Source organism: Nycticebus coucang, chromosome 20 (assembly GCF_027406575.1).
Source record: "Nycticebus coucang isolate mNycCou1 chromosome 20, mNycCou1.pri, whole genome shotgun sequence".
NCBI lineage: Eukaryota > Metazoa > Chordata > Mammalia > Primates > Lorisidae > Nycticebus > Nycticebus coucang.
Window position 1 is genome coordinate 29,803,647 of NC_069799.1, and position 11,806 is coordinate 29,815,452.

Genomic DNA, 11,806 nt, shown 5'->3' on the forward strand with positions numbered 1-11,806 from the left:
TTTAGTTCCATATGTCTATGTCTCTAGTTTTGTGCCAATATCATGCTGTTTTGATCACTGTGGATGGGCAATATACCTGAAGTCTTACTAAGGATTGCCTTCACTATACACTTTTTCTTGGTTTCATACAGCTAAATAATTATTTTCAAGTTCTTCAAAGTATGCTGTTCATATTTTAATGGTGATTTCATGAAATCTGTAAGATTGCCCTGGTAGTATAGACACTTTAAAAATGCTGATTCATTCCCACCAAGAGCATGGCATGTTCTTCCATTTATTAATGACTTCAACTATTTCTTTTCTCAGAGCTTCATAATTCTCTTTGTAGAGTTCCTTTGCCTCTTTTGTTAGGTATATTCCTAGATATTTCATTTCCTTTGAAGCTATTGTGAAGGAAATTTTATACTTGATTCGCTTCTCAACCTGGCTGTTATTTGCATACAGGAAGGCTACTGCTTTATGGATGTCAATTTTATATCCCAAGACATTGCTATTTTTCTTGATTGCTTTTAGGAGTCTTATGGTTGTAAGTATAAGATCATATCATCAGCAATGAGAGAGATTTTGACCTCCTCTGCCCTGATATGGATGCCCTTTCCAAAACTATGTTGAATAGTAATGGTGATAGTGGAGATCCGTGTCTGGTTCTAGTTCTAAGTGGAAAAGCATTGATTTTTACTCCAGTCAGTAAGATATTGGTTGTGAGGTTGTCATAGATATCTTTCATCCATTTAAGAAGTGTGCCACCTATGCCTATTTTCTTAAGTGTTCTTATTAGGAAAGGATGCTGAATTTAATCAAATGCCTTTTCTGCACATATTGGGAGGATGATATAATCTCTGTATTTGCTTCTATTGATATGGTGAATTACATTTATGGATTTGTATGTGTTAAACCATCCCTAAGATGAAGCCTACTTGAATGTGATACACAATTTCTTTATTGTGTAACTGTAATCTATTAGCTAAGATTTTACTGAGTATTTTTGCTTTGATACTCATTAGTGAACTTGGTCTGTAGTCCTCTTTTTCAGTTGGGTCCTTTCTTGATTTTGGTATTATGGTGATGTTTGCTTCATAGAACGTGTTAGGAAAGGTTCCTTCCTTCTCAATGTTTTGAAATGGGTTCTCCAGTATAGGTACAAGCTCTTCTTTGAATGTTTGACAGAATTCTCTTATGAAGCCATCTGGTTCAGAGCTTTTTTTGTGGGAAGTTTTGATATTGTTTCTTCAATTTCAGTGCTTGGTATTGGTCTGTTCAAGAGATTCTTCCTGGTTAAATCTAGGGATCTGGTGAGTTTTCAGGTATTGGTACATTTCCTCCACATTATCAAATTTACGGGCATGGAGTATTTTGCAGTAGTCAGAGATAATCTCTTGTATCAATGTTGTATCAGTTGTTATTCCTTCTTTTTCATTTCTGATTGAGGTTATTCAAGATTTTACTTTTGTGTTTCTAGTTAATCTGGCCATTGGTTTATTGATTTTTGTTTACCTTTTTAAAGAACTTTTATGTTTCATTAATTTTCAGAATGAGTCTCTTGATTTAAATTTCAATTTTTTCTGCTTTAATTTTGGTGATTTATTTTCCTCTGCTAGTTTTGAGATTATATTGCTTTTACTTTTTCATTTTCTTGAGATGCTTCATTAGGTTGTTGTGCTGTCTTTCTTTTTCTTGGATAGAGGCATCTAATGTGATATATTTTTTTCTTACAATTGCTTTTGCAGTATCCCACAGGTTTTAGGCATGCGACTTCATTGTTGTTATGTTCCAGGAATTTTCAAATTTCCTGCTTTATATCTTCCTGAGCCAACTGTCCTTCAGCATAAGGTTGTTTAGTTTCTATCCCATCGTGTGGGAATAAAAATTTTGCTGAAGTTGAGTTCTTCCTTCAGACCTTGGGGTCTGAGGATATTTGTCTCTTAGGATATGATCTATTTTTGAGTATGGTCTATGGGCTGAGAAGAAGAATGTGTGTTCATTAGCTCTGGGATGTACCTTCTGTATATGTCTATTAAGTGCAATTGTTCTAGGGTTTCATTTATGTCCCTTGTTTCTTCATTTAGTTTCCATTTAGAGGATCAGTCCACTTCTTTCAAAGGGGTTTTTAAGTCCTTAGTTATTATGATGTTGTAGGATATCATATTGTTCAAACTAATTAAGGTCTGTTTCATAAATCTGGGAATGTGTAAGTTAGGTATATAAATATTTAGTATTTGAAATGTCCTCTTGCATTGTTTGCTTGACCAGTATGAAGTGACCATCTTTGTCTTTTTTAACTTTAGTTGGTTTAAATCCACTTATATTTGAAAATAAGATTGCGCCCCTCCTTTCTTCAGATTTCTACTTGCCTGAAATACTGCTTCTCACCCCTTTACCCTAAGTCCTGTTTTATCCTTCTACATTAGGTGCATTTCCTGGAGACAGTATATGGATAGGTTGTGCTTTTTTTAATCCAATTTTCCAGCTTGTCCCTCTTTAGTAGAGAGTCCAAGCCATTAAAAATATTGAAAGAATTGATAAGTATGGTGGAGTTCTATTCACCTTATTTTGTGAAAGTTCTTTGTGCAAATTTAGTCTTTGCACCATTATGGAAACTATATTTTGTTCATTAGTTTCTGAGTGTTTACTGTGCTGGTGGTCCATTATGATGGTCAGTGTGTAGAACAGGTCTGAGTATTTCTTGTAGAGCTAGTCTTGTTGTGGTAAATTTCCTCAGTATTTTCATGTCAGTAAAATAGATTTCTCCATCTAATTTAATGCTTAGTTTAACAGAGTACAGAATTCTTGGCTGGAAATTGTTTTGTTTTTGTTTAAGAAGACTAAGATAGATGACCATTCTCTTTTAAAGTTATGAAAAGCTTCAGCTGAGAAGTCTTCTGCCACCCTTATGGATCTGCCCCTGTAGGTCAATTGGTGCTTACTCCTGGCTGCTTGAAGAATTTTCCCTTTTTCCTTGAGTTTGGAAACATTCATTATAATGTGTCTTGTGGTTACTATGCATGTGTTGATACAACCTGGTGTTTTGTCTTGTGGTTACTATGCATGTGTTGATATAACCTTTGGTGGTGCTTGGGAATTTTTCATTTATTATATCCTGCAATAGGGCTTTGATTCTTTTGAGTTGTTCTTTCTCTTCTTGAATATCTACAATTCATATGTTTGAATGCTTCAGAAAGGCACATGATTTTCTAAGTGAACCCTCAGCATATTCTCTCTTCTTTTCTGTCTCTTTAATATCCTGGGTTATCTTGAGAGCCTATCCTTTAGCTCTGAGATTCTTCTCTGTGGTCTAACCTGTTATTGATACTTTCTACTGCATCTTTAAGTTCACTGACTGACTCCTTCACTTCCTTAAGCTTTGCTATAGCCTTTTTTTTTTTCTGAGACAGAGCCTCAAGCTGGGACCACAGGCGCCCGCCAGAAAGCTCAGCTAGTTTTTTGTTGCAGTTTGGCCAGGCCAGGTTTAAAATTGCCAACCTCGGTATATGGGGCTGGCGTCCTACCCCTGAGCCATAGGCGCAGCCTAATATATCTTACTTTAAAAAACCCTTTAGTTTATCAAACTGCCATTTTCTTCATGGCCTTATGACTAGAATCTTGGGCTAATAGACCCATGATTTCACTTTTGCTCTTGCCAAGTTTAAGGAGAAATTTTCAAAAGTTTGTTCATTTCTCTGAATCAAACTCTGACATTCCCACAAAAACACACAAGAACAAAAATAAACATCACCCAGCAAGACACCAACACATGTTAATGAGAACAGAACCATGAGACACTGATACAGCAAGATTATAGAACCTGGCTGAGTTGTTTGTACAGGGTTGTACTATAAGCGCACAGTATAACAAATGTAACACTCAGATTTCAAAAAAAAAAAATTCTTTATAATTAGAAAAAAGATTGAAAATTAAGAAAATCACATTTTGAAGACCCACCCTCACCAATATGGCAGCGCCCAGTTGGGGCCATTTCATCCATTGTGTGTTCTGGCTGGGATAAGGCTGGGCTTTAGCCAGGTAGTGTTTTGTTCTACAATGTTTGGGGATCTATTTCAAGAGGATTATTCCAGTGTGCCAAATAATCAATATGGACAATGGAAAAAATTAAAGACTAAAATTTTGGAGCCACCTGCTCCTAGAGAATTCACCAATGTAAGCAGAATCAGAAATCAGGGTGGAACTGGTCATCTCAATTGCCTTCTTCAAGCACTTCATTTCATACCTGAATTCAGAACTTTATTTTCTCTTGGTCCAGAAGAGCTTGGTTTATTCAAAGATAAGAATAAGCCTGATGCAATGATTTGAATCATACTTTTGCATTGATAGTGCTTATCTGCTCAGCTTCTGGTCCTGGACCAGGAAGCTGAATCCACAGACCTCACTGATGGCTGCAGGTAGATCAGCAATGAGATGAGGCAACATGATATGCAAGAACTGAATCGAATTCTCTTTGGTGATCTGGAAACTTCTTTGGTTGGAACCTCTGGCCACGACCTCATCAATTGTCTGTAGCATGGAACCATCGTTAAACAGATTGTTCGTAAATGACACAAGAATGGCAGTGAGAAGCAAGTGAATATGCCAGAATATTTTTGTCATAAGTTATATTATAAATTATAATTCCCGTAATTAAGCTTGTGTGCTATAATATCATATGAGATTAAAGTGTTCATTACTAGAAAAGAAATTATTGCATTTTTTCTCTTACTATTCACCTAAGTCATTTGTGTATAGTCTAGAATTTTCCTTCTAAACTGAAGGCAGCAAGTATCTTGAAACTGAATCATTTATTCAGTACTTTAATACCTAGAAAATGAATTTGGAGGATCTTACAAATAGAAGACTGTGGCCTCATGAGAGAAGCCAATGTCTTCATGGTTGGAATATTGTCAAGAAGGTTAATTAGAGAACTAATAAAAATAAAGAATATCAAAGAATGTTTAAATTGGAACACACCTGTAATTAAATATTAGATTTAGTTTATTACTTTCCTTTAGGTTTATTAATTATATCTAAATCATATGTATTATACAGTTATTACAAACCTATTTTAATTAGCATAATCTTCAGTTCTTCTTAATGACACAGACTACCCATTTAATCTAACTAGAAATTAGAAATTGGAATTAGATATTATAAATTTGCTCATGTAAATACAATAATCTCTTTTATCTACAGATCATATACAGCCAGTGGTTTCATCACTGAACAGTAATCCTTTAATAAAAATCTTCTATTGTTGCAAGACTTGAAGAAAGTATCTGTGTTTGATGGTATGAGTAGAAAATTAAGTGATATTTTCTTTTTTTTATGCAGTTTTTGGCCAGGGCTGGGTTTGAGCCACCTCTAGCATATGGGGCCAGCGCCCTACTCGGTTAAACCACAGGCACCACCTTTGTTGTTGTTTTTGAGACAAAGTCTCACTATGTCACCCTTGGTAGAGTACTGTGGCATCACATCTCACAATCACAAACTCTTGGGCTTAAGTAGTTCTCTTGCCTCAGCTTCCCTAGTAGCTGGGAACTCAGGCACCCACCACAATGCCCGGCTATTTTTTTGGTGCAGTTGTCGTTGTTTAGATGGCTCAGGATGGGTTATAACACACCAGCTTCAGTGTAGGTGGCTGGTGCCCTACCCACTGAGCAATGGCGTGATATTTCCTGAACGTGTAAATTGCTGTCTTGAAACTATATATTTTTGCTTATTTTTTTTCACTTTAACATACTTTTATTATTTCATATAAATCTCTTGATTTAGTTGTGTCTATTTTTATTAAATCATAGCTGTGTACAATAATGCAATCATGAGGTACAATGTGCTGGTTTTATATACAGTTTGAAATATTTTCGTTGAACTAGTTAACATAGTCTTCATAAAGAATTGGGGATAAAAAAATGCTTTTTGGTGCTCGTCACCTGTAGCTCAAGCAGCTAAGGTGCCAGCCACATACACCACAGCAGGCGAGTTAGAATCCAGCCCAGGCCTGCCAAACAGCAATGACAACTACAACCAAAAAATACCCAGGCCTTGTGGTGGGTGGATGTGGTCCTAGTTACCTGGGAGGCTGAGGCAAGAGAATCACTTAAGCCCAGGAGTTGGAGGTTGCTGTGAGCTGTGATGCCAGGGCACTCTAACCAGCTTGATGCTCTGTCTCAAAAAAAAAAAAAAAATGCTTTTTGGCCCCACATGCTGTGCAAATAGAAGCTTTTTGGTCACCTTAGTTTGAAAATGCATAGTAATTAAGATGTTGTGTCTGTCTTTGAAGTAGTGTGTGATTGAGTTAGCTATAATAGTTCACAAAATAAATTCCAAACAATGTATATAAGGCACATTATAAATTAAGAACATCTTTAAATTAAAAAAACAACAAAGATTGAAAAGAGTTGTTACCTAGCTGGGCGTTGTGGCGGGAGCCTGTAGTCCTAGCTACTTGGGAGGCTGATTTAAGAGAATTGCTTAAGCCCAAGTGTTAGAGGTTGCTGTGAGCTGTGATGCCCACAGTCGCCCACAGGGGGCGACATAGTGACCCTGTCCAAAAAAATCTGTTGCCATTTATTATTTGGGAAAATAGACTGATCTTCATCTATACTTGTAGCATTTATTTCACGGCACAATCTTGTGAAAGCCAGCCAAAAAAATTAACAGAAAGAAATCACTGCTGCAAAACGTCAGATGATTACCTTTACAGGATAAGAAACATTCTTGGTGAAAACTAATCAGAACCCAACAATGCTCCATCTCACTTCATAAACCTAGTACCTGCCAAGGGGAAACCAAGTCAGAGGAAACCAGGTATTACTTCTCTGCTCCCCCAAACTCCTATTTATGCAAGTTACATATTATCAAGTAGAAAATGGACTCAATCAAATGTGTACCCCTGGGGATACAGGCAGAGAGACTCAGAGTATAACACAAATTGTACATTAAAGGGACAGTAATCAAAAGAATTTAAGTGTTAGGTAACATCAGGTGAATGTAAAATACTAGTTTATTTACAACACTTAGATGTAGGACAGTAAGTATTCATCTATCCCAGGCTTTTCAATGAAAAGAATAGGGGTGTTATATGAAGACTGAAAGGGCCCTACAGGCCCACATCTCATATATTACCCAAAGGGACTGTGTCTAGCAATGCTTTGTGTTTCAGAGGGTATGAAAATGTTTGTGGTGCTCCAGCTTCTGGTAATAAATGAAACCTCCACTGAGGTGATCCTGACATTTCCCAGGGGGAACCTCTTCCCAGATGGAGAAGTTTACCTGGATGTTGATTTCTTCTGGCCATTTGTCCTCATCCTCCAGACACTAAACTAACACCTACGAGGCGTGTTCATGGAGTACATTAATTGGAAGGCTATTGTTTACAGCAATGTGAGTATTTAATTTTGATGATAAGTCTCTCCCCAATAGAGCAAGAAAATCAGGTTATCTCAGGGAACTGATGAGTCAACTCTTTTTCTGCAATTTAGCATCTAAGAGGTTTAAGAATTTGTGTTCCAGCTGTCCAGTCACTCCTGATACAGAACCAGATTGTTTAGTCAGAGGGGAGAGTGAAGTATTAGTCAATGCATATGTAGCCCCAGTATTTATTAGAAAGCCTTGGCCCACAGCTTTCCACAGGTAAAGAAGAGAGGGCACACTATCCATTGGACAGGGCATCCCTACAGCCATTGTACCAATTTGCTGCTGTCCATATAAAGTCATCATAGTCACGAACCAAGTATTACCTGTGAACAATGTTGTGCCCATCTCAGGTTGCCAGAGTTGGCTGGGGCCTGAATTTTCTCACCCAGAATCACAAGGTCAGATTCCAGTGGCAGATGGCATTCATTACCAAGCATGCACCCACTTTTCACCCTCAATTCCTGAGTTTCATACTTACATGTGCCTGGGTAACTCTGTTTAGCCTCAGCCTCACCAAGTACTCATGCTCAGATGACCTCCCTGTCTGACTTGAATTTTACTAGTGACCACAGCGAAAGAGCTGCCCACTGATTCAGCCTGAGAGGAGTCTGGGGGCTCTTCCTGGATCTCTTTAGGGACTCTGTAAAGTAGTTTAACACAGGCCATTTGCTTCATGTTGAGGGGTGGCTAATTAGACCTTTCTAAAAGTCAAAAGCAGGACAAGACCATATGTTTATGAAAGAGTCACCAGTGATACAGCAGGTAAAAGACCAAATTCAAACACCTTATTTGACTGAGAAAGTCACAACTCAAAAAGGGTGTCAAGAAGGGTTAGGGGTCCCCAGTTTGTCCCACAAGCAGAAATGGTCCAGTGTGGCCAGAGTCCACACTTGTGAAAGAAAAATATATTGTTGTTCAAGAGTGGCAGTATTTATGCATACACATTTTGCCATCTTATCTTAGCAATACAAACCCAAGAAGTATGAGGAATGAATTGAAAACACAGAAGAAGGAGTGAAAACATCAGGCAGTAAGAAAAAGAGGCTTTTTTTTTTTGTTTGTTTGTTTGTTTTTTTTTAACGAAATCATAGCTGTGTACATTAATACAGTCCTGGGGCACAATGTGCTGGTTTTCTATACAATTTGAAATGTTATCATCAAACTAGTTAACATAGCCTTCATGGCATTTTCTTAGTTATTGTGTTAAGACATTTATATTCTACAGTTAGTAAGTTTCACATGTACTCTTGTAAGATGCACCGTAGGTGTGGTGAGGCTGGTATTTTAAAGGATAAAGTTGCTCCTGTTTTTCTTTACTTCAGTTTCAAAGGAATAATTGATGACCTTGAGTAGTGATAACAGTTTAATTATCTTGATCTCAACACCCATAACTAAGCAAATACAGTTTCAGGCAAGCAGAAGAAAATACAGAAAGACAGATTTATTTTAATGCTATTATGGCAGATTGATGCTGAATAATCGATGTTTGTCACTTTTAATATATACACAAGCAATCTGAAGAGGTTTTAAACAAAGTCTCAAAACAAAACTAACACTTTCTTGGAGATTCCCTTTTCAGTTAGGCCAACCTGTTCACATACAAAACTTTTTATAAATTTGCCTTTGCAAATATTATTCCTTACATAGACCATTTTTGACATACGAAAGTCCAATGTTTGTCTGAAATTTTCCTTCTGAAACCATGACTTATTTTAGGACAAACACTGTTATATTAAGTTTTGCCCTACACAAAATCATGCTCTTTCCTTTTTGTGTTCCTTACCACCCATGTTTCTTCACATTCATGAGTTTCTTCACATCTCTGTCCTACATCCTGGTTTCTTCTTGCTTTAAGTTTTTATCTATTTTGAATAAAAATGCGATCCCAGTTATGTCTTTTCTATTTAAAGGCCTGGGAAGGAGGCCTGTGGTTTTAAAGAATTTAGGTCTCTAAAGTTAAGACTTCATCAAATAATCTCTATGCCTGTACTTCAAGCGGCTAGTGCACCAGCCGGGTACACTGGAGCTGGTGGGTTCAAATCCAGCCTGGGGCTGCCAAACAACGACAACTGCACCCAAAAAATAGACGGGTGCTGTGGCAGGGAAATGTGGTCCCAGCTGCTTAAGAGTCTGAGGCAAGAGAATCGCTTAAGCCCAAGAGTTGGAGGCTGCTGTGAACTGTGACGCCATGGCACTTTATCCAGGGCAACGGCTTAAGTCTCGGTCTCAGGAAAAAAAAAAAGACTTCATCAAACAATGGGGTAGGCCAGCTGGAAAATACTGAAAGGAATAAACAAGGCATCAAAAACCAGGGAGAAGAGGGAATTTAGATTACACTGCTTGTATTTTCCTTTCCATTTTTAAGAGAGATAAACAGAGGCTCTCCAGGGATAGCAGAGGAGTGGCTCTAATGTTACAAACATCAGCTTCTTTACTGTGACAGAGACAGCTACCCAACAATTAGCCTTCCCAGCATCTGAAACTGTACCTTGTTCTGAAGATGGAGTGTATCCATCAGACTGAAAGACTACCAGAGAGTTAGTCTGGTTCAGGGATTTCACAGGGTCTGGAAGGTATGATCCCTTGTCTCCAGGAGAGAGCAATGTCACTTGCAAGGCATCTCTCTAGTAGTGAGGAGATGATCCCAGCAGAGTCCCCTTCCTGAGTCACTCCTTAGTCCAGGAACCCATAGTCATAGCAAAGGAAGGGCTTCGGCCTGGTGTCTTCTTGCCTGACCCTCTAGAGTAACTCTGTCCCGACGACCTTCTTCCCTAGTGGTAGCAACCTTTTCAAAAGCTTCCTTCTGCTCTTGGGGCCTGATGCTGGCCTGGCTTTCTCCTGCTGTCTCTTCATCCCGATTCTTCTTACCAAGACCTTAAAAACCTGCTTTTATGTTCTGCTTGTGGAGACTGAGGCCCTTTTGTAAGCTTTTGAATATAATATGGCCCAACTGGGGGATGATGTGCATGTGCAAAACAAAAAAAAAAAAAAAAAAAGAAAGAAAATGGAGCAGGGGTAGGTAAGGAGCTATATTACCTGAAATGCAGCGAGAGAGCTGTGGATTTAATAAGTAATGTGCAGCAAGCAGCATGAATTCAGAATGTCTATTGTTCCATTAGCTTATCTTGCTGAAAATGTATACTTTCCTCCCGAGTTTGCCAGTGAAATGACACATATGGGGAAAGGATGTCTGGTATGTGTTCCCTGCTTTTTGGTTCCAGGTCCTAAAGAACGGTTACTGGTACCAAGACAATGGAACAAATGAGCAGAAGTAGATACAAGTGTGCAAAAGGTCAACGTTTATTAAAAGACAGTACACTCCAGAGACATCTGCTTTCTGAAGTGGAGGAGACCGAGTTTAGTGACACTCTTCCCATTTATGCTGATTTTCCAAATCTATATTAGGGGGGGGGGGGTTAAAATATTTATCATTCTTCCTGGAAAGGGGGAAAACTTCCTGAATGGAGAGTCCTCCCATTTCTATCCCTGTAAGGCAATTTCCAAAAGTTGCCATAGTATTTGTAAACTGTGATAAAAGTGGTGACAATTTTACTGTGTTGAAAATGGGTCACTTGAGGCTACTGTCACTTGGAGGCATGCTGCAAAGATCCCTTTTTGTGTCTTGGGCCCTATCTCTACATTGAGGCTTCTCCACTTCTGAGACTCATTTTTGTACAGCAACGTCAGTTCAGTTATTGGAAGCCTTCTAGAAATGCTGTTCTTTCCTGGCAGCCCACTCTGGTAATTTTGCTCCTCTTATTATGAACAAGGTATCACCTAGAATCATCTGCCTCTGTCTCTCCTTCACCCTACTTAACAGAATAAACACAACGTTAAGACATGATTGACATGTGTTGTATTTCTTCCATATGAATGATTAGAAAATCATGAGAAATATTTAAAGACATCATATATTCTGCACATATATAGAATTTCTCATGAATTGTTATGTACTAAAATGTGAGAATACTGGTTATAGAATGACACTGTCTTCACATGTGTAGGGGTTTTCTCTGTGCTAAATTTGTCATATACAGAATGGGTTTGAACAGAAGTTAAACACTTTCACATTCTTCACTTTATAGGATTTCTCTTAAACATGAATTCTCCTGTGTACAAAAACTGTGACTACTGGCATAAAGCTTTGCCACACCTTCATATTGTGATTTTTCTCTGGCATAATTTTTCTTACGTTTATTAAGGGTGAAGGATGAGTTAAAACCTTTGCCATAGTGCTAACTTCGGCAGCACATATACTAAAATTGTAACGATTTTAAATTCTGATTAGCATGGCCCCTGAGCAAGGATGACATGCAAATTCATAAAGCATTCCAAATTTTGGACATGTATCTTTTGGGGAAAAGACACAATTATAAGAGGGACTTTACCTAACAAATGTAAT

General features: G+C 38.0%; 1 non-coding gene and 1 pseudogene across 1 annotated transcript; both read left to right on the forward strand.

The window, feature by feature from the left end:
- Positions 1-4,011: 4,011 nt before the first annotated feature.
- LOC128572550 (ubiquitin carboxyl-terminal hydrolase 40-like) lies at positions 4,012-10,679 on the forward strand (annotated as a pseudogene).
- A 957-nt stretch (positions 10,680-11,636) lies between these two features.
- Positions 11,637-11,745, forward strand: LOC128573196 (U6 spliceosomal RNA). Its single transcript, XR_008376359.1, has one exon. It is a non-coding gene; the product is annotated as a U6 spliceosomal RNA (small nuclear RNA).
- The last annotated feature ends 61 nt before the right edge of the window (positions 11,746-11,806 follow it).